The sequence below is a fragment of the Pagrus pagrus genome, assembly GCF_965226575.1.
Source record: "Pagrus pagrus genome assembly, contig: HAP1_SCAFFOLD_70, whole genome shotgun sequence".
Lineage (NCBI taxonomy): Eukaryota > Metazoa > Chordata > Actinopteri > Spariformes > Sparidae > Pagrus > Pagrus pagrus.
The window spans coordinates 205,001-225,527 of record NW_028175393.1 but is presented as its reverse complement, the minus strand read 5'-3'; the positions used below and the strand labels follow the sequence as shown (position 1 = coordinate 225,527).

Genomic DNA, 20,527 nt, shown 5'->3' with positions numbered 1-20,527 from the left:
CCTCCCACACTGAACCTCCCCCCCCCCCCCCCCCCATCAACACAAACTTACACACACACATTGCACTACTGGTCCCTTTAAGGCTTGGACTTCTTTGCACACATTTTAATTATTGTTATTGTGAACTATTGTGTATATATTGTTGATTGTTTTCTTTTATATTTTTATATTTATTTATATGTACAAGGCAACTGGAAGGCTACTCCAACAAAATGTCATTGCCTCGACAATGACAATAAAGACTATTCTATTCTATTCAAAGTTAAAGCAGCAATTCTGGCAAAATATTAAATTACACCTGATACTTACTGCAGAAGATTCCGGTCCCTCAAGTTTGAGCCTGGTGAAACTCCAAGAGAGCTGTATGTGCATCTAAAAGACCTTTTTTGCAAATGGGTTAAGCCAGAGAAATCAACAGTTAAAGAACTAGTTGACACTATTATTCTTGAACAGTTCCTGAGGATGGTCCATGCAGAGCTGGAGATCTGGATCAGAGAGCATGACCCCAAGACAGCAGAGGAAGCTGCACGCCTGGCCGGCGTCGTCACATCAGCCAGAAAAGGAAGCTGAGCTGCCACCTTTGGCTGGGAGAACCACCAGGTCCATTCAAGTAAGTCCTCTGGGGGTAAACAGGGGCTTGGTCAAGTCACGAGGTAGATGGTTTTCAAGTGATGGGCAGTTTACTCCCCAGGCCACAAGCTATGCTAAAAGTCGATGTCAGGTGTTACCACTGTAATGGTTTAGGGCATAGAAAACCATTTTGCCCAGCTTTGAGCCACACTAAACCATCTTTCCTTTGTTCTGCTCCAAGGCCAGCTACAGTGGGTACAGTGAGGGACGCAGGCCATGCAGCCCCAGTTCTGATCAATTGAAAGCGTGAAATAGCATTACTTGACTCTGCAGGTTTTCAGACTGTAGTTTTGTCCGGTTTGGTCCCCAGAGATAAATGGAGTAAAGACAGATCACGGATAAGCTGTATTCATGGAGATGAGCATGTTTATCCTACAGCTGAAGTTTATCTGACTGTGGGGGGGGCAGACTTTAATGTTGCCTGTGGCATTAGCTCCAACATTGCCATACACTCCAGGCCAGTGGTTCTCAACCTTTTTAAGTCGCGACCCCCAATTCAATATGCACTGCTGTCCGCAGTTGAATACATTGTGATCTCGTTGATCTGCTCTGTACATGCGACATCTATTGCACGTCTGTCCGTCCTGGGAGAGGGATCCCTCCTCTGTGGCTCTCCCTGAGGTTTCTTCCGCATTTTTTTTTCCCTGTTAAAAGGGCCTTTTTTTGGGGCAAGTTTTTCCTCACTCGAATCGAGGGTCGAAGGACAGAGGGTGTCGTCTCTGTACAGATTGTAAAGCCCTCTGAGGCAAACTGTGATTTGTGAATTTGGGCTATACAAATAAAATTTGATTTGATTTGACCCCCCCCCCCCCACCCACACACAATCAATACACCGTAGGCTACGTCGAATTTACAAATCAGACAAGCACTTATGATCACACTTCAGCTATTAGTTTCTTTATCATTTTATTTTGAAACACTTTTGAATATTTTGAAAAAGATAAAGCAGCATCAAGAGTCTGACTTTTCACGTGAGTTACAGACCGACGATGGTCGCTACATCCCATCATATTGCTGGTAGTTGAGCCGGTTAAAATGTAAACAATTAACGCAAACTTTTTTTCTTTTTAATGAAATAAAATGATAACCAGCACATGCTAATTAGGAAGCCTTAACAAAACACACTGGGGAGAAAAACTGCCCATGTTTCATTTTAAACATCTATGTTGCTGAGAGCTTAAACATGAAAAAGAACGTCATAGCATTGTGTCATAACAACAACTTAACAAGTTTTGTTAAAACAAACTCCTAACTCTATAAACGTCATCTTCTTTTTTTTTCTTCACAAAGCCAAATAGCTGCAACCACTATGTAATGTGATGGCTGGGCCTTTTGTTTGCCTCTTGTTTGAACAGAGCAGCTGCATTCTTGGCTTTATGTTAGACACGGCCACGCGAAGATCACTCTCAACTCTGAGGAGTCGTGATCTGTATTTGTTTTTCAGTATTTTCATCTGTATTTTGTTGTCAGTGCAGAAAAGGTCTTTTCACACAGATATGTGGATGCAAATGGAAATAGTACATCGGTTGCAGCTTTTGACAGTGCTGCATACTTTGTTGCTACTGACAACCAGGACTCTTCCAGTGCGCATGCCGAGATAGCAGTCTGTAACGTACGGTCAGAGGAGAGATCTAGCAGGGCGTCCTGCAGCTCTGATGGCAGGTGATGTGCGGTGGAGGTGGTGAAAGGCTGGCGTATCCAGTCGTACTTTTCCGGCGTGTCATCATTTGGGAAGTACTTATTGAAACTTTCAAGCAGGCTTCTGAGGTGAGAGGCAATAATTCCTTTCATAGTTTGAATGGTTATGTTGTAACTCTCCATAAAGTCATCAAGCTCAGGGAACATTTCAACACTTCCCCCTTGCACTCGCACAGCCCACCACTTCAGCTTTCTCTTAAATGCCATGACCTTTTCAGAGAGAATAAGGACATTTGTGTTTGGGCCTTGTAGGGACAAGTTTAAGCTGTTTAGTTTGTCAAAAATGCTGGCTAAATATGCGAGGCTCGTGACCCACTTTGGGTCAGTCAGATAGTCAGCAAGGGGAGAACTACAGTCTGATAAAAATATGCGGACCTCCTCACGCAGTTCAAAGAGCCTCGTTAAAACTTTGCTGTGAGAAAGCCACCTGACCTCTGTGTGAAAGAGGAGTGCTTCGTGGTCTGATCCCATTTCATGACAGAGTGTGGCAAAGAGTCTGCTTTGCAGTGGCCGTGATTTAATTAAATTGACAATCTTAACTGATGTTTGGAGGACACCTGCCAGCAAGTGCTTCCCTGTGGATCATACAGTGCAGAAATTTCACATGGGGGCTACCTCTAACACGCAGGCCCTCAAACCTTTTCTTGCCCCCTGCATAGCTCCAGCTCCATCTGTGCACACAGAGACACAGCTCTCCCATCTCAGTCTCTCTTTTTGTATGTTACTGTTGAGCTTGTTGAAAATGTCCCGTCCAGTGCATGTTCCCTCCATTGATGAGCAAAACAACATGTCCTCGTAGCTGTACCTCACAAAGGCCAGCAGCTGCGCATCTCCTGACACATCTGTGCATTCATCAATTTGCTCTTCCTCACTCTGTCAATGAGTTGCTCTTTAATGTCATTTGCTATGTCCTGAATGCGGCGCCCCACGGTGTCATTTGACAGGGGAATGGTTAAAGAGTGTTAGATATTTTCTCCCCATGCATTGCTCTTGTGATTGCTACAGCTGCGGGACGGATGAGACTCTCCGCAGTCGTGTGAGCCTTTTTCGATTGAGCCACCAGATATGCAAAAAAAAATCAATTGGCTTATAAATTAAGCTGCTGTGTTTTGTCTCTAAATGTCTTTTTAGTTTTGCTGGCTTCAAGCTCTCAGTGCCATACGTTTCTCAGGTGGTGGTTCTGGTGGCTGATCTTGGGACCCCTGCTGCTGCTGCTGACTGTCTTGTGCTGGAACACTTTTTCTTTTAAGCCATCGCTCCATTTTTCCAGCTAGCAAACTTGCTGCAGCTGTGGCTAAAACAACAACGTGCCTTTTTTCTCTCTCTTTTTCTTTGTTTTTATTTCCCCCCACGGTGAGAGGCGGGGTAGAGAGAGAGCCGTGTCTGTATGTGTGAATGAGAAGGGCAGACATGCAACTGGTTTTGAGTAATAAAATGCCTGTTTGAGACCAACCGCTCGTCGTCCTTGTAACATCCGGTTGGACGCTCATTATTTTGCGCATTTATATTTTTCCAAAATGATTTGGCGACCCCCAGAAATCATCTCGCGACCCCAATTGGGGTCAGGACCCCGAGGTTAAGAAATGGCTGCTCTAGGCGATGATGTACCCACACTCTATGACCTTATGACCCCGCCAATATGCAAACCTGACGCGAGCAGTGAGGAGGATCAGAGTTCAGTAGCCGATTTCAGTGAGCCATTGAGTGATTCAGTCACATTGCCTGTGTCACCACCAGAGTGCAGAGGGAGTCCTCAGAGAGCTGCCTTTCTTTGGGGTAGACTGGGAAGCAGGGCCAGTTAAACCTCACAAGTCACAAGCACAGAGAAGACGGGAGAAGCTAAAGGGTTCACTAAGACAAGGAGCACAAAGCTCTCCTTAACCACCAGAACTGCTTGATTTTGAGTTTCCCCCAGATCTGAGCTCACTGCAAAAACAAGATGTGACACTGAAGCAGTAGTTTGAAAAGGTGACAGATGTGGAGGGTGTTCAACAAAATAACCCAAGCTGTTTAGATGATGACACCTACATGGTGAAGGAGGGTCTTCTCTATCAGAAAAGGGGAAAAACTGAGACTTTAGCACTGCCACAACAGTTCAGACAGAGAGTTATGGAGATGGGGCATTCTATTCTATGGGCAGGTCACCTGGCTTTCCAGAAAACTCTGAACAGGATTGGAAGCTGCTTTGTTTGGCCAGGGATGAACACTCAAGTCTCTCAGTGCTGTGCTTCCTGTGAAACCTGCCAACTAACCTCTGCTAAAGGAGTTACACGTACCCAATTACAGTCTTTGCCCATCATTGATACACCTTTTGAGAGGATAGGCATGGACATTGTAGGCCCATTTGAGAAAAGTTCCTCAGGCCACCTTTACATTTTGGTCATGTGCGACTATGCCACACGGCACCCTGAAGCCTTCCCTCTCAGGTCTTTCAAAGCTAGACAAGTAGCAGATTGCCTTTTACAACTTTTTTCTAGAGTAGGCATACCCAAGGAGATTTTAATAGACTGTGGGACGGATGGGCTGATGGAGCGCTATAACCAGACACTGAAAAACATGCTGCGCAAGTTTGTGTCTCACACAGGTTCGGATTGGGACTGCTGGCTGCCATACCTGCTGTTTGCGTACAGAGAGGTCCCATAAGCATCTACGGGCTTCTCTCCGTTTGAACTGTTGTATGGGCGCCAGGTGAGAAGACCGCTGGACCTGCTGAAAGATTACTGGGAGAGTTCGAAGCCAGAAGGAGAAAATGTGGTGGCATATATGGTAAAAATGAGGGAGAGACTGGAGAAGATGATGGCGCTTGTACATGAACACATGGAGTCGGCTCAACAAAACCAGAAGGTGTGGTATGATCAAAAGGCCAGAGAGCGGGTCTTTCATCCAGGCCAAAAAGTACTGTTGTTGTTGTTGTTGTTGCCAACCAGTGAAAGCAAGTTGCTGACTAAGTGGCATGGACCATATGAAATCAGCAAACGTGCGGGTAAGGTCACACATGAACTTTTTATGCCGGACAGGTTTAAAAGATACCAGACTTTTCATGTTAACCTGCTTAAGGAGGTCCAGGTGCGTTCAGAGCCTGTGCACCAGCAGCATTTGGTCCGTGCGGTGCAGGAGGAGGATACTGTTGACAAGTTCTTCCCAGCTACCACCACAACAGCAGAGGGCCCAGAAGTGGACCTGTCACATCTGTCTCTCACCCAACAGGCAGAGGCGAAGCCCCTGCTTGACCCAGAACTCTTCAGGGAGACACCAGCTTTCACCTGACTGGTGCGGCACAGGATTCGGCTGAAGGGAGATGCCCCAGTGCAGTAGAAAAGCTACAGGATTCCTGAGCGGTTGATTCCTCTGCTGCAAAAGGAAATTAGGCTGATGTTAGAGCTGGGAATAACAGTGAGTGGCAGGCCCATTGTATTGGTCCCAAAGAAAGATGGTACTCTCAGATTTTGTATTGATTTCAGATACCTGAATACAGTGTGCAACTTTCGGTACATCACCACACTGGACCTCAGCAAGGGCTACTGGCAGGTTGCCTTAGCACCAGATGCCAAGGGGATGACAGCTTTCAGAACACCATTTGGTATGTATCAGTTTAAGGTCATGCCATTTGGTCTCCAGGGGGCGCCAGCCACGTTTTAAAGACTAATGGACCATGTTTTGAGGGATTTATCTGACTGTGTGGCTGCATATTTGGATGATGTAGTTATTTTCAGCCAATCATGGGAGGAGCATATGGTGCACCTGCAACAGGTGCTGCAGAAAATGGAGGCAGCTGGCCTCACCATTAACCCTCACAAGTGTGCTGTTGCCCAAAGAGAAATGGAATACTTGGGTTACGTCATTGGATTTGGACAGATTAAACCACAGCTGGGGAGAGTGGAGGCCATCCAATCCTTTCCTGTTCCCACCACCAAAAAGAGACTGAGGGGATTCCTTGGTCTGCTGGGTTGGTATTATAAGTTTGTGCCTCATTTTGCAGATAAAGCTGTTGTGTTGAATGATCTAACCAAAGCCTCTGCTCCAAACAAGATTCAATGGACTGATGAGTGTGACAGAGTCTTCAGGGACCTCAAGGAAGCCATCTGCATTCACCCAGTCCTCCACAGTCCTGACATTGAGAAGCCTTTCATCCTGCTCATCAGTGGGCAAAAACATCTCCTCCACCCTCACTCTCAGGACTGGAACCCCTCAGGGCTGTGTGCTGAGCCCAATGCTCTTCACACTATTCACACATGACTGCACCCCCATCTACCCCTCAGACACTGTCATTAAGTTTGCCGATGACACGACTGTAGTTGGCTTGATCTCAGAGGAGGATGAGACAGCTTACAAGGCATGAGGTGGATCATCTCATACAGTGGTGCGGAGCAAACGACCTCATCCTCAACACCTCTAAAACCAAGGAGATGATCGTTGACTTCTGTAGGACTAAGGTGGAACCGTACGCACCCCTCCACATAAATGGGGAGACGGTGGAGGATGTAGAAAAGCTGAAGTTTCTGGGAGTCACACTGTCGAACCAGCTGGCATGGACGAACAACACCATGCAGCTGGTCAATAAAGCTCAACAGAGACTCTTTTTCCTGAGGAAACTGAAGCGGGCCAAACTACTCCTCAACTTCTACAGAAGCACCATCGAGTCCATCCTGACCACCAGCGCCACAGTGTGGTACGTCAGCTGTACAGCCGCAGAACGCTACAGTCTCTATCGTGTGGTGAAGGCGGCTCGGCGCGTCATCAGGTTGAAGCTCCCCGAACTGGACACCATTTACACAAAAAGGCTCAACAAGAAAGCCCTCAGCATCCTTAGAGACACCCCACACCCGGTCACTCCATGTTTGAGCTGTTACCATCTGGCAGAAGGTTCAGGACAATCAGAACCAAAACAAACAGACTAAGAAACAGCTTCTACCCCAGAGCTGTTGCCTACATCATCCCACTTCTATCATAACAGTCACTGTTATACACACGCATGTTATACATGCTGCTGCTATCACTTATTATTATTATTATTATTATTATTATCATTATTTGAAGCTGCACTGATACCTTTCTGCTGCACAGACATTTTATTTTATATATACTGCTGCTCTTGTCTTGTTTTGTTGATCTCCATGTGTGCCTTTTATGTTTTTTAATTTTTTTTAATATATGTTTTATATTGTCTAACTAATTGTTGTCTTTTACCGAGAATAGTCTAACAAAGTTTCATTGTACACCCAGTATAATGACAATAAAAGATTCATTCATTCATTCATTCATTCATTCAGACGGACACTTTTGGAGTGGGCCTGGGAGCAGTGTTTCTGCAGGAGGTGGAAGGAGAGGAGGTGGTGGTGGAAGGAGAGTTGGAAGCTGCTGGACAGAGAGACAAAGGTACTCTACAGTGGAAAAGGAGTGCTTGGCGATGAAGTGGGCCATCGACACCCTCAGATATTATCTGCTGGGGCGGCACTTCTTTCTGGAAACTGATCATCGGTCTTTGCAGTGGCTTTATCGCATGAGGGATGCCAACATGCGCATCGCTAAGGTGGTACCTGGCCCTGCAGCCCTATGACTTCACGGTGCACTACAGGTCAGGGAAGTCAAATGTGGTGGCGGACTGTCTGTCCAGAATGTCAGAGGAATGAGGTACTGTTCTCTTTGGGGAGAGGGAGGAGGAAATGTGACGAAGAGCACATCGTCACCAGGCTTTGCACACATGGCACCACGCACTATGGACTGAGTGTGACTACATATGCAGAGGAGCAACAGCACTTTATTGGAGATTTGCACAATACATTTTAACACTGTTTTTTGCACATTTGTATGGATATGTTTATCGTATTTATTGAACGTTTATTGTCCTTGGTCGGGTCTTGGTTTTACAGGTGGGTGATGTGTGGGCCACGCAGCTCCACCTAGAGCAGCGGGACAGAGGGTTAAAGGTGCATATTAAATGTGTTAATTGCTTCAACAAGGAGCTAAGCTAAGAATGTGTATTGTGTTGCTCAATAAGTGCATGCAGTGAAGAAGTCAAGTGTATTGTTTACTCACCAGTGTTTGTCTTCAGGGTGTGCAGGCAAAAGGCTTCCCCCAGGAAAAAAGACAAAGTGGGATGTGTATTTTTGTTGTTAGGGGAGGCAAATGAGGGTGTGTATTTGTTACTGATAAGGTGGTGTAAATATAGGAATAAAAATGGTGGGTTAAACATGTTGATAGGCAGTGGATCCCTGTGGATGGAATCTTCCAGGGTCATTAGCTGTGACACCCTATAAATGGGGGCCATTTTAACAACCTGGGGGAGGTGGTACTGATGTGTTATGCTGTTTGCTGAGGTGGAGGAATAAAGAACCACCTCTGTGACCCACCTTAAACCTGCCTGTGGATAGTTTTTTGCTGTACCATCCAGCCGTAATTGTGGTCATTCTCACATGTCTGACTGAATATTTTGTATTTCATAGAAGCATCAGCAGAGTAAACTATTGCAGCTGATGAGGGGGATAACATCCCACCAACACACAAGAGACGCAAACAACCATCAGCAGAGGATGGAGCATCTGGAGTCGGTGCCAGGAAACCTTCTTCCAAAAGTGAATTTTGAAACATTTTCATTTATTTGGAGTAACATAAGTAGATCTGGGTGTGTAAAATAAATTTAAAAAACGCACGCCTCAGTCTGGTGGCACCCTAGTACATTTAGTCAAGTAATGTATTTAATTACAAATTTGAGATACTTGTACTTAAATTTAGCCTTTTCTTTTCATATTACTTTTAAAGTTCCACTTTACTACATCTTAGAAGCAAATATTGCACTTTTTTCTCCACTACATTTATCTGACAGCTATAGTTATTACCAGTTACACTGGAAATTATTATTTTTTTGCACAAAAATGAAGGGCTTATACAATATGGTTTGTTATAAATTCAAGTATTCATCAGTTTTTACATATATTGCTTATATTTGATTAATCAGTTGATTGACAGAAAATTAATTGATAACAATTTTGATAGTGGTTTCAGTTATTTTTCCAGTAAAATCATGTGGTTGCCGCTTTACAGCTGGTATGACATTTGCTGCGTTTCCTTTAAATCATTTCAATGTATTTATAATGTTCAGGTTTGGACTGGACATTGTGAAGGTGTCACTTGGGCCTCTGGCTTACTGTGACCACAGTTCTCAATATTTTTACCGATCAAAGGATTAATGGAGAAAACAACCAGCATGAAAATAACCATCGGTTGCTGTCCTAAACAAAATATTACAAAATCCTACCTTTACGTTATTGTAATCATTCTTAATGCCGGTCATCGGGTCAGAATTTCTGTTATCTGGTTAGATTAGTCATAAAATGGAAACTATTTTTCATGGTGGAGTGCTGAGGATGAATCGAGTCTCACAGCCTGTGGAAAGAAGCTTCTTGTTAGTCTAGTGATGCAGCACTAAAACAAACAAGCTGGTCAGGCCTGGTATTATTTGTTGTGAGCGCCTGTTCATAAGTGGACAGCTCCAAGTACAGGTGTGAATGCCTTAGGATTTGATGACTCAGACCGCAGTCAGTGGTGGTCTTGGCCACACGTGACCACATTCTTTTAGCACTGTGTAAGCACATGTGTCCTGGACCAGATTGAAGCACCGCCTGTTCAACTGATATTTTCTGTAGAGTGCTGATCACACTAAGACTCATTATGGGCATAGCCCCTTCAGAAACGTCCATAATGCAAAATAATTAATAGAATAAATGTCTGAGGTAAAACACAGCCCTCTATGCACTCTCCCCTCTCCTCCTCTCCTCTCCTTAGCAGCGGCGGTCAAATTTCAACAGTGGGGGGGACCCCTGGTGGAACGAGGAAGATGTAAGACACGTTTCACAGAGGCTCCGCTGGAATGATATTTTTTTTTTTTACACTTTTATATTACACTTTTGTATTTTTTCTGCCAGCTTTAAGCCTTAATACTGCAGCCTTTTACTATAGGTAAACTTATTTTTTTACTTGCGGACACTCTATGATGGCAGGCCGAGGGAGAAATGATGCTTCTAAAACAGGCTGCGACAGGCCCCAGCCATCACCTGAGCAGCTAGATGCTAATGCTAATGCCACTGTGGCGAGAGCGGGTGTGAGTGTGTGTTTGTGTGAGCGTGTGTATGTGTAGTGTGTGTCGTCAACAACGCCACCTGGGATTTTAACCCAGGAAATAGCCATACAAGGCCAACACTAGGGCTGCAACTAACGATTATTTTGGTTGTCGACTAATCTAACGATTATTTTTTCGATTAGTCACAATTATTATTATTATTATTACCTCATATTCTCAGAGCAAATTAAAAACCCATGAAACATGTATTTGAAAACATAATATTTTGAAACAACTGCATTTTTAAATTGTTATTTTAATGAAACATAAATTAACAAAATAATACATTAAAGTGCAAGTTGTGATAACAAAAACATAATGTACAAATAACTTTACTATACTATAACTATACCTTTTTGAAATATTGCTGCCAAGTCCAAAATTTCAAATAAAACTAGTAAATGTAAATAAAATAAAAAAAATCCAGTACAAATGACTGTATAATTCACAAATTCTTCAAATTGCAATGCAGGAATGTGAGCATATCAACATACTCAGGTGTGAGGCTGGCTCTCTTCTTGGAGGTTATGTTCCCAGCAGCTGAGAACAGTCGCTCAGAAGGAGTAGAAGTGGCAGGAATGCACAAGAATGACCAGGCTAATGATGCAAGACTTGGATATTTTGCTTCATTTGACTTCCACCAAGATAGGGGATTAAAGTACATCAGTACCTGCAATGGGACAACAGATGAAAATTAGGCTTGTGAAAAAGTATGGCATGTTACAGTTGATGTTAAATGTTAATTAATAAGAACTGTTCTTATTTAAACACATAAATCTTGCCTCGTTGGTGATAGCTTGGTTGTGAGCATCCTGTTCAGCAGTCTCACTGTCAGTATCTGTTGAGGAGTCACATCCAAACAGTGAATCAAGAGACCCATTTGAAGTTCTCTTAGCACATGTAATGGCTTCCTCATTCTCACTGGCACACTGCCTCTTTGCAGTTTCTTCTTGCATGGACTGTAAGGCAAGAGATTGGACTTTACTTTGAAATTTCTGACACCAGGTTCAGTGTTCAGTTTCTGAAAACGCGGGTCCAGTGCAGCTGCAATGATCTGTGTGTTTGTGTTGTCATCTTTGACAGTGACTTCTCTGGACCAGCGTGCAGTTGTCTCCTGTGAAGCAGCTGCCTGGAATGCCAGAAACAGAAGCTGTATCATAGGTGGTCTGAGTGGACTTCTGAAGCCCTCTGACCAGAGGAGGCAGGGCAGAGGCGGTAGCATAGGTTTCACCACTCAGGTAGACAGTGGCACTTTCAAAGGCCTGAAGAGCTTTTGCCAGTTCCTCAAGCAAGGCCCACTGGTCTGGTTTCAGGTCGAGATGCTGTTTCCCTTTCTGTGTTACTGTTTGGGTTAGACAATGTTGCAGTCAGCGGCCATCTCTGTTCTAGCAGACGAGTCACCATGTAAAAGGTGCTATTCCACCTAGTAGAGACATCTTGGATAAATTTCTTCTCTGGGATTCCCATTTGTTTCTATTTGGTCTTCAGCTTGCTTGAGGCTAGTTCACTTCTTTTGAAGTGCTCTACAAGACACCTTGCTGCTCCTAGTGTTTTAGTGATCTGAGGATGTTTCAGAGCATGACCGATCACCTATTGTGGCCAAGTGTGGCCTGCACAGCGGACTGAATTCCACCCATGCTTTTCTTTCAAAATGTTTGCAGCCAGCACTGTGTCAACATTGGAGCCATTGTCATGGACAACAGCCACAATCTTGCTAGCAGGGACCTCAAACCTTGCCATGGCATACTCAATCCATGCAGCAATGTTAACTCCAGTGTGTCGTTCTTCCAGTGGCATGGTGGTGAGGCAGAAGCTAGTGAGTTCCCAGTCATCACTTAAAGTGACAAGTGATGCCAAAATATGCCTCTGTGGCAATACTGGTCCAGGCATCAGCTGTCAGGGCAATCTTGCTCTTAGTTGATTTAAGGACGTCTATAAGATAGATTAATGTTGAGTCGGTGTGTAACTATGCCAAAACAATGTCGGACTCCGTAGTTTTCTCCGGGCCCCTGCCAAACCTAACCAGTGATGACATGTTCAGCCGCATGTCATCATTCAACCGCTGGCTGTCAAGGTGGTGTCCAGCAAACGATGTGGGCTTTGTTGATAATTGGCGGACTTTCTGGGGAAAACCTGGTCTCATTAGGAGAGACGGCATCCATCCCACTTTGGACGGAGCGGCTCTCATCTCTAGAAATTTAACCCATTTCATTAGCCAACAACCAGCCTGACAACCCAGAGTTGAGACCAGGAGGCAGAGCTGCAGTCTTACACGCTTCTCTGAGCTTCCATTAGATCAGTTGCACACCCAAAACTCCATTGAGACTGTGTCTGCCCCCCGACCACCAAAATTAATTAAATTAATCAAATCAAAAGTCCACAGAAGAGGAGTTGTGCATGAAAATCTAATAAAAATTAACAGCAACTCTGCAATCTCAAAACAAGACAAGAGAATTAAATGCGGACTCCTAAATATCAGATCCCTGTCATCGAAAGCTGTACTAGTAAATGACTTAATTTCAGACTGTAATATTGATTTATTCTGTCTTACTGAAACTTGGCTGCATCCTGAAGAATATGTCAGCCTGAATGAATCCACTCCACCCAGTCATATTAATACTCACATTCCTCGAGGCTCCGGCCGAGGAGGTGGTGTTGCAGCTATTTATGACTTAAGTCTGTCAATCATTCCTAAACCTAAATTAAATTATAACTCATTTGAAAGCCTTGTTCTGAGTCTTTCACATCCAACGTGGAAAACTTTACAGCCAGTTCTATTTGTTGTAGTGTATCGAGCACCTGGTCCTTACTCAGAGTTTTTATCTGAATTCTCTGAGTTTTTATCAAGTCTAGTCCTCAAATCAGATAAAGTAATTATTGTAGGTGATTTTAATATTCATGTGGATGTCGTTAATGATAGCCTTAGTACTGCATTTATCTCATTATTAGACTCCATTGGCTTCTCTCAGTGTGTACATAAACCAACTCACTGTTTTGACCACACTCTTGACCTTGTTCTAGCTTATGGTATCGAGATTGAAAATCTAACAGTTTCTCCACAGAATCCTCTTTTATCAGACCATCACTTAATAACTTTTGAAGTTCTATTACTGGACTACACACCATTAGGCAAAAACTCTTTCACTAGATGTCTATCTGATAGTGCTGTAGCTAAATTTAAGGAAATTATACCGCTGGCACTAAATTCAATGCCATGTCTTAATATAATAGAGGACTCCTCCGCTAACCTCAGTTCCTCACAAATCGATCATCTTGTTGATAGCACTGCAGGCTCATTGCGAACAACACTGGACTCTATTGCCCCCCTGAAAAGGAAACCTATAAAGCACAGGAGGTTAGCACCCTGGTATAACTCGGATACCCGCAAATTGAAGCAAACATCACGGAAATTTGAAAGGAAATGGCGTTCCACCAACTTGGAAGAATCCCGCTTAGCCTGGAAAGATAGCCTTAAAATATATAGGAAGGCCCTCCGCAATGCCAGAGCAAGCTATTACTCGTCATTAATAGAGGAAAACAAAAACAACACCAGGTTTCTTTTCAGCACTGTAGCCAGGCTGACAGAAAGTCACAGCTCTACTGAACCATGTATTCCTACAACGCTCAGTAGTAATGACTTCATGAGCTTCTTTAATGATAAAATTTTAACTATTAGAGACAAAATCCATCATCGCTTGCCCTCAACTGGCACTATTGTATCTTTAAACACAGGAACCTCAGAAACAGTTGTAAATTCTGACTTATATTTAGACTGCTTCTCTCCCATCGACCTCCACCAACTAACTTCGATGGTTTCTTCATCTAGACCAACAACTTGTCTCCTAGACCCCATCCCAACTAGGTTGCTGAAAGAAACCTTACCTTTAATTAGCACATCTCTACTAGAAATGATCAACCTGTCTCTATTAACAGGATACGTACCACAATCCTTTAAACTAGCTGTAATTAGACCGCTCCTTAAAAAGCCTAATCTTGACCCAGAAGCTTTAGCCAACTATAGACCTATATCCAACCTCCCTTTCCTCTCCAAGATCCTTGAGAAAGCGGTCGCCAACCAGCTATGTGACTTTCTTCATAAAAATAGTTTATATGAGGATTTTCAATCAGGTTTTAGAGCACATCATAGCACAGAGACGGCACTGGTGAAAGTTACAAATGACCTCCTCATCGCTTCTGACGAAGGACTTGTCTCTGTCCTGGTCTTACTAGATCTTAGTGCTGCATTTGATACCATTGATCATCACATTCTACTACAGAGACTGGAACACTTAATTGGCATTAAAGGACCCGCATTAAACTGGTTTATGTCCTATTTATCGGATCAATTTCAGTTTGTACATGTTAATGATGAGTCATCCCTGTATACCAAGGTTAGTCATGGTGTTCCTCAAGGCTCCGTGCTTGGACCCATACTATTCACCTCATATATGCTCCCTCTAGGAAATATAATTCGGAAACACTCCATAAACTTTCATTGTTATGCAGATGATACACAGTTATACCTATCAATAAAGCCAAATGAAACTAATCAGCTTACTAACCTCCATGCATGTCTCAAGGACATTAAGACCTGGATGACCTGCAATTTTCTGCTGTTAAACTCAGATAAAACCGAAGTTATAGTACTTGGTCCTAAACACCTTAGAGATGCATTATCTAATGATATAGCGAGTTTGGATGGCATTAACTTGGCCTCCAGCACCACCGTCAGGAATCTGGGAGTTATCTTTGATCAAGATATGTCCTTCAACTCCCACATAAAACAAATTTCAAGGTCTGCATTTTTTCATCTATGTAACATTGCAAAAATCAGGCCCATCCTGTCTCAAAAAGACGCAGAAAAGCTAGTCCATGCATTTGTTACGTCCAGGCTGGACTATTGTAATTCTCTATTATCAGGCTGCCCTAACAAGTCTCTAAAGAGTCTCCAGCTGGTCCAGAATGCTGCAGCACGTGTACTGACAGGAACTAAGAAAAGAGATCATATTACTCCTGTATTGGCCTCTCTGCACTGGCTCCCTGTAAAATCAAGAATAGAGTTTAAAATCCTTCTCCTCACTTACAAAGCTGTTAATGGTCAGGCACCATCATATCTCCAGGAGCTCATACTACCCTATCACCAAACTAGAGCATTACGCTCCCAGAACGCAGGATTACTTGTAGTTCTTAAAGTCTCCAAAAGTAGAATGGGAGCCAGAGCCTTCAGTTATCAAGCTCCTCTTCTGTGGAACCATCTTCCTGTTTTGGTCCGGGAGGCGGACACCCTCTCTACCTTTAAGAATAGACTTAAGACCTTCCTTTTCGATAAGAGCTTATAGTTAGGGCTGGGCCAGGACAGGCCCAGAGCGCTAGCTTCTAAGCTTCTTCGGTCGTGCCAGCAGCCTGGACCCGATGCAGCTGGACTCACGAGCGGAGCATTAATGCACATCTGTCTGCAGCTGCTCCAAACACACAATTTGAAGGGACAGATTAGATGTTAATTTTGTTAACAGTGACTTTGTTGATACTGCTTTAATCGTAGAATGGAGCCACAACGGGCTGATTTCAGCCAAGAGCAGCAGGTTGTTTTAATGGAAAGTAGGCTATGAGCGATACAAAAAAGCTGATCACAGCCTGAAGCAACAGTGTTGCTGCAAATATAACAAGAGGAGGCTGCTTTTAATTTCTGACAGCTGAACATTGCGCTTTTAAATATGAAGCTTACCCAAACAAAAAACTAGAGCAACAACTGTCATTTTTTAAATTGTGTTTTCATATATTTCACCGATTGTAATAGAATGCGAGTGTGTTTTATTGAAAGCGAGACTGGGTGTGTGTATGAAAATCGCTACAGTGAACTGGTGCTTTGGTTTTTAGGTGCTCTACAATCTCATAGTTTCAAAGAAAATGGATTGATTGATTTATACTTAACGAAATGAAACGAAAACAATATATATTATATTACTATATTGTTGCAACTTTAGAAAATATAATCCAGGGGAAAAAAGGCTTACAAACATGGACCAAAACAGCTCAGTAATACGCACAAAAATCCAAAAGAAACGAAAATGAACTAAAAAAAATAACTAAACATCATGAAGTGGTCTCAATCTGTGTTTTACGCATGCCTCTGTGCATCTGGCACATGTGTCTTGGAGTTCTGAATGGAGGCTGTATGTTCAGCTCCCCTTACATGTGAAATTTATTACATGAAACACGACGAAATTTCTTCACTTATGAACTGAAAAGTGTGAGGAGAGCTACTGTAGGAACCGGTTTTTCTGTTCAAAGCAAACAGCTGTGTGAAGTACTGTGGGGGGCAGGACTTTTGTCTGACAATGTACTTGAGTGAAGTATCCACAAACACACCCCTTGGTCAGTGTAAGTGTGACTCCATCTCTTTTTACTTTTTAAACACACACTAAAATTATGGAGCGTGAGCATGTAGTTGACGCGTGTCTTAGGCCACAAAAACTCCACAGTTCTTCTTTCTCACGTGGGTTTATTGAAACCTTTATTCAAGTTACAACAAAAAATAAAACTGTGTAGCAATCCAAAATCAGGCAATAATCATTAGCACGGTCAAAAACTAGTGTGCTCTCCTTGCCTCCATAATCATCACTGAACCAAAGTACGCACGCATCACGTTACGCACATCTCAGCCAATAAGAAGAGCGCAGTTGTTATTAACTAATAGGCACTCTTATAACCTCAAATATACAAAATCAGAATAAATCCAACAAATCTAAATTATTTATCACCTTATGTGTAATATACAAAATGGCTCCAACAGTCAGAGATAAATGGAGGATGCTAATGTGTTACATTGTGTCCAGCTGTCGTCACAGCAATTATTACAAGCACACCTATTGGTCAGAGATAAATGGAGGCGCTAATATGTCTATTAAGCTCATTACTTTCAATAGAGCCGAGAAGGTGGAACATAGGAAAATATTTTTCATTCTAGTTTTAGAGGCTGCATTTAAAAAAAATATATATAAAAAAATAAAGTTATTACTTTACATCACGTTCATAAGATGTATAGTGACTGGAATTCAGACTTCCCAAAAATATAAGATATATACATGGTAGCCTACGTGCTTCAAATAAAACATTTTTATTTAAAAAAACGACAGGTATACAGAACAGTGCAGTATGATATACAGTAGGTAATTTAAAGCAGAGTGTGTCCTCAGATCTGCGTAGTGTGCGCATCAGTCTTTCAGCAGGAGATCCTTCGGCCCTGGGCATTTTTCGCCGTCTGCCATGCAGTCACATGCCAGTCGGTCCTCCCTTTAATGCTATGACCTGTTCAATGACTTTGTCCAAGTGATCTATGTATTTGTTGCAGGCCTCTTTGGTGAGCTTATATTTCCAAAATGACTCTATTGCGGAGATCAGTTCATCTCTGTTTTTGGGTTTGGCCTCACAGCGAATGTAGCGTTTCATTGAAGCCCAGACTAACTCGATCGGGTTCAGATCCGGCGACCTAAGAAATTTTTGCTGAGCATAAGGTTTGTTCTAAATTAAATAAAAGCCTGTCCCATACAGACGCGTGTCTCTCTAAAGGGGTCCGCTCGGCACACACACACCCTCCAAAAAAAAAAAAAAACTATTGGCAGGAGTCCGGGCCATGAGAACCGGCAGTCTACCTCTCGTATGGATAATCCAATCCTTGTTGTGATAGACTCATGTGTTTTCATAATCTACAGTAGCCTATCATAAAGTGGATACAATCACCGCAACTCTGTCCGGAGCTTCGCTACTTTTATTTCCGTATCCTTGGTAACAGTAACCCAGGTACAAGGATCCCCCCCTCCCCGCTTGACTTGAAATTAAAAAAAGTGACACAGGCTATTGCCCGTTCATTCATGAGAAATCATCCAGCAACACACTCAATCAAACAAGGTGGGGAATGAGAAATCTGCGGCACTACTGTACAGTAGTTCGCTCATTTTAAAAACACAGACGGGTGTGTTTCGAGCTGATGAGACTGAGGACCGAAAAAAGAGAGTGAGACGTATACTGTAGCTGCCGTCGTTACATTTGTCTCATTGAAAAACTATACTGTATTACAGTGGCGAGCGGTGACCTTTTACTGTGGTCATGCTGAAGTGTCAATACCATGCGCGCCCGTAAGGGGGGTATTTATTTATTAATAAAAAATATAATATGGTTTTTAACTACTACAGTGGAAACCGCTTATAGTGATCACGTTGGTCCAGAGTACATTTGATCACTATAAGCGGTTGATTGCTAAAACCGAATTGTTATTATTTCACTTATTTTTTTGTGCAGAACATAATCTAAATGCCAGTTGTATAGTTTTTCAATGAGAAAAATGTAATGAAACGGTCGTCAGCGCGATCCTCTCGTCAGCTCCAAACTCACCCTTCTGCACCTCAATCACAGACCACAGCTGGTTTTCCACACAGCATTTACAGTAACTCACGTGACACGTCTCAGATCAGTAGGCGCTGCTGCCGGTGTGTTTTTAAAATGAGCGAACTAGGCTAGTAGCGCTGCAGATTGACAGATCTGACACTTGTTTGACAGAGTGTTTCGAGATGGTTTTCATGAAATAACAGGCAATATGTCACTGTCAGACCGGATCGTTTGACGGGAGGGGGGGTCGGCCAGTTTTTGTGATATTTACTTCAGGAGTAGGCCGTCCACTTGAAATTATAGTTTTCTTTTCCTCAAAAGTTCTCCGCGAAAACGGCACTGAACGCAAAGACTGAATAGAATTAATATTTTCACTCATTTTGACCGGGCTACACGATGAAATGAACCACTGACAGTTTCCCGCTGAACAATTCAAACAAGTCAGTTTTGCGCATGCGCGTTGGCAGATAAGCTGCTTCACTGACAGCTTTTTTGCCATTCAAAATGCTCATCTACAGTAAACACAGCCTCTAGCAGTAACTGTACTACTCTGTGTCACAGTGCGCACGCGCGAACAAGCTTTCCAGCTTTTCGCAAGCAAAACGGGACAGATTAGGCACGGATTTAAGACCAAAACAGTAGAACTAAGGTATTGTATAATTGAACACACTGCCAGATTAATATTTTCAATTATTTTTATTGAAGGGCTTGGGCATGCACTGCATTTATAGCTTATTAAGACCGCTCGCCCATGCTGTATTATTATTATATTGCATTCCCCATTTGTGCTCACTGCCCCGTGCTGCTGTCTTATGGAGGCGTCCTGCTGCTCACAGATGCCACCTGGCGGTTGTTTGGGCACATTGCAGCTTCTGGTGAAAACACAATTACTCCTCCAAAAAAAAAATCTGTGTGACTCTCCCGTGACTCATGCGTGAAATCCTCCAAATGAAACTAGTACCCACTGTACAGTGACACGTAAATTTAATACCATATATTGAAGATAGGAGGCTTCTGCTTGACAGCGACGATATGCTACAAACCACTACAAAACAGATAGGCTACGGCTGTAAGTCACTGATAACGAAGACAAATAACTTTTATCGGTTCAACTCGTGAATTTACCCTTCTGGCGTACATGCCACCACAGCTCCAGGGTGCTTACGTTTCAGGTGCTCATGCATGGCTGTAGTGCTGCCATGAAATGACAGCTGTGTTTGACAAAATTTGCACATCACATGTGAGTGACGCCGAGATCGAAAAGTGGCCAAAGGTATGTTGATTGCCGCTCAGCGGCTTATACCGATGCCTAGAGTCTTATGCCGTTCCACGGAGAGGTGGCCAAAGTTATGTCTATTGCTGCTCAGCGGCTTATACCTATGCCTAGCTTTATGCCGTTCCTCGGAGAGGTGGCCAAATTTATGTCGATTGCTGCTAAGCGGCTTATACCGATGCCTAGAGTCCTATGCCGTTCCTCGGAGAGGTGGCCAAAGTTATGTAGATTGCTGCTCAGCGGCTTATACCGATGCCTAGCCTTATGCCGTTCCTCGGAGAGGTGGCCAAAGTTATGTCGATTGCTGCTCAGCGGCTTTTACCGATCCCCAGACTCTTATACCGTTCCTCGGAGTGGTGTGCCGCTGTTATGCCGCTGATATTCCGCCGACACATGACGGTGTGTGCCGCTAGAGAGCGTTATGC

The 20,527-nt window shown here is 43.3% G+C and overlaps 1 long non-coding RNA gene across 3 annotated transcripts in view; it reads left to right on the top strand.

The window, feature by feature from the left end:
- LOC311253917 overlaps positions 1-20,527 on the top strand; it is a 46,366-nt gene that overhangs the window by 21,620 nt on the left and 4,219 nt on the right. The window contains exons 5-8 of one of the 3 annotated variants that reach the window (XR_014622052.1): positions 454-610; positions 7,599-8,255; positions 8,772-8,900; positions 11,528-11,970. This is a non-coding gene — a long non-coding RNA (uncharacterized lncRNA). Of the gene's footprint in view, positions 1-453; positions 611-7,598; positions 8,256-8,771; positions 8,901-11,527; positions 11,971-20,527 lie in introns of those variants that run through there. The other 2 variants (XR_014622051.1, XR_014622050.1) reach the window with 2 other exon arrangements.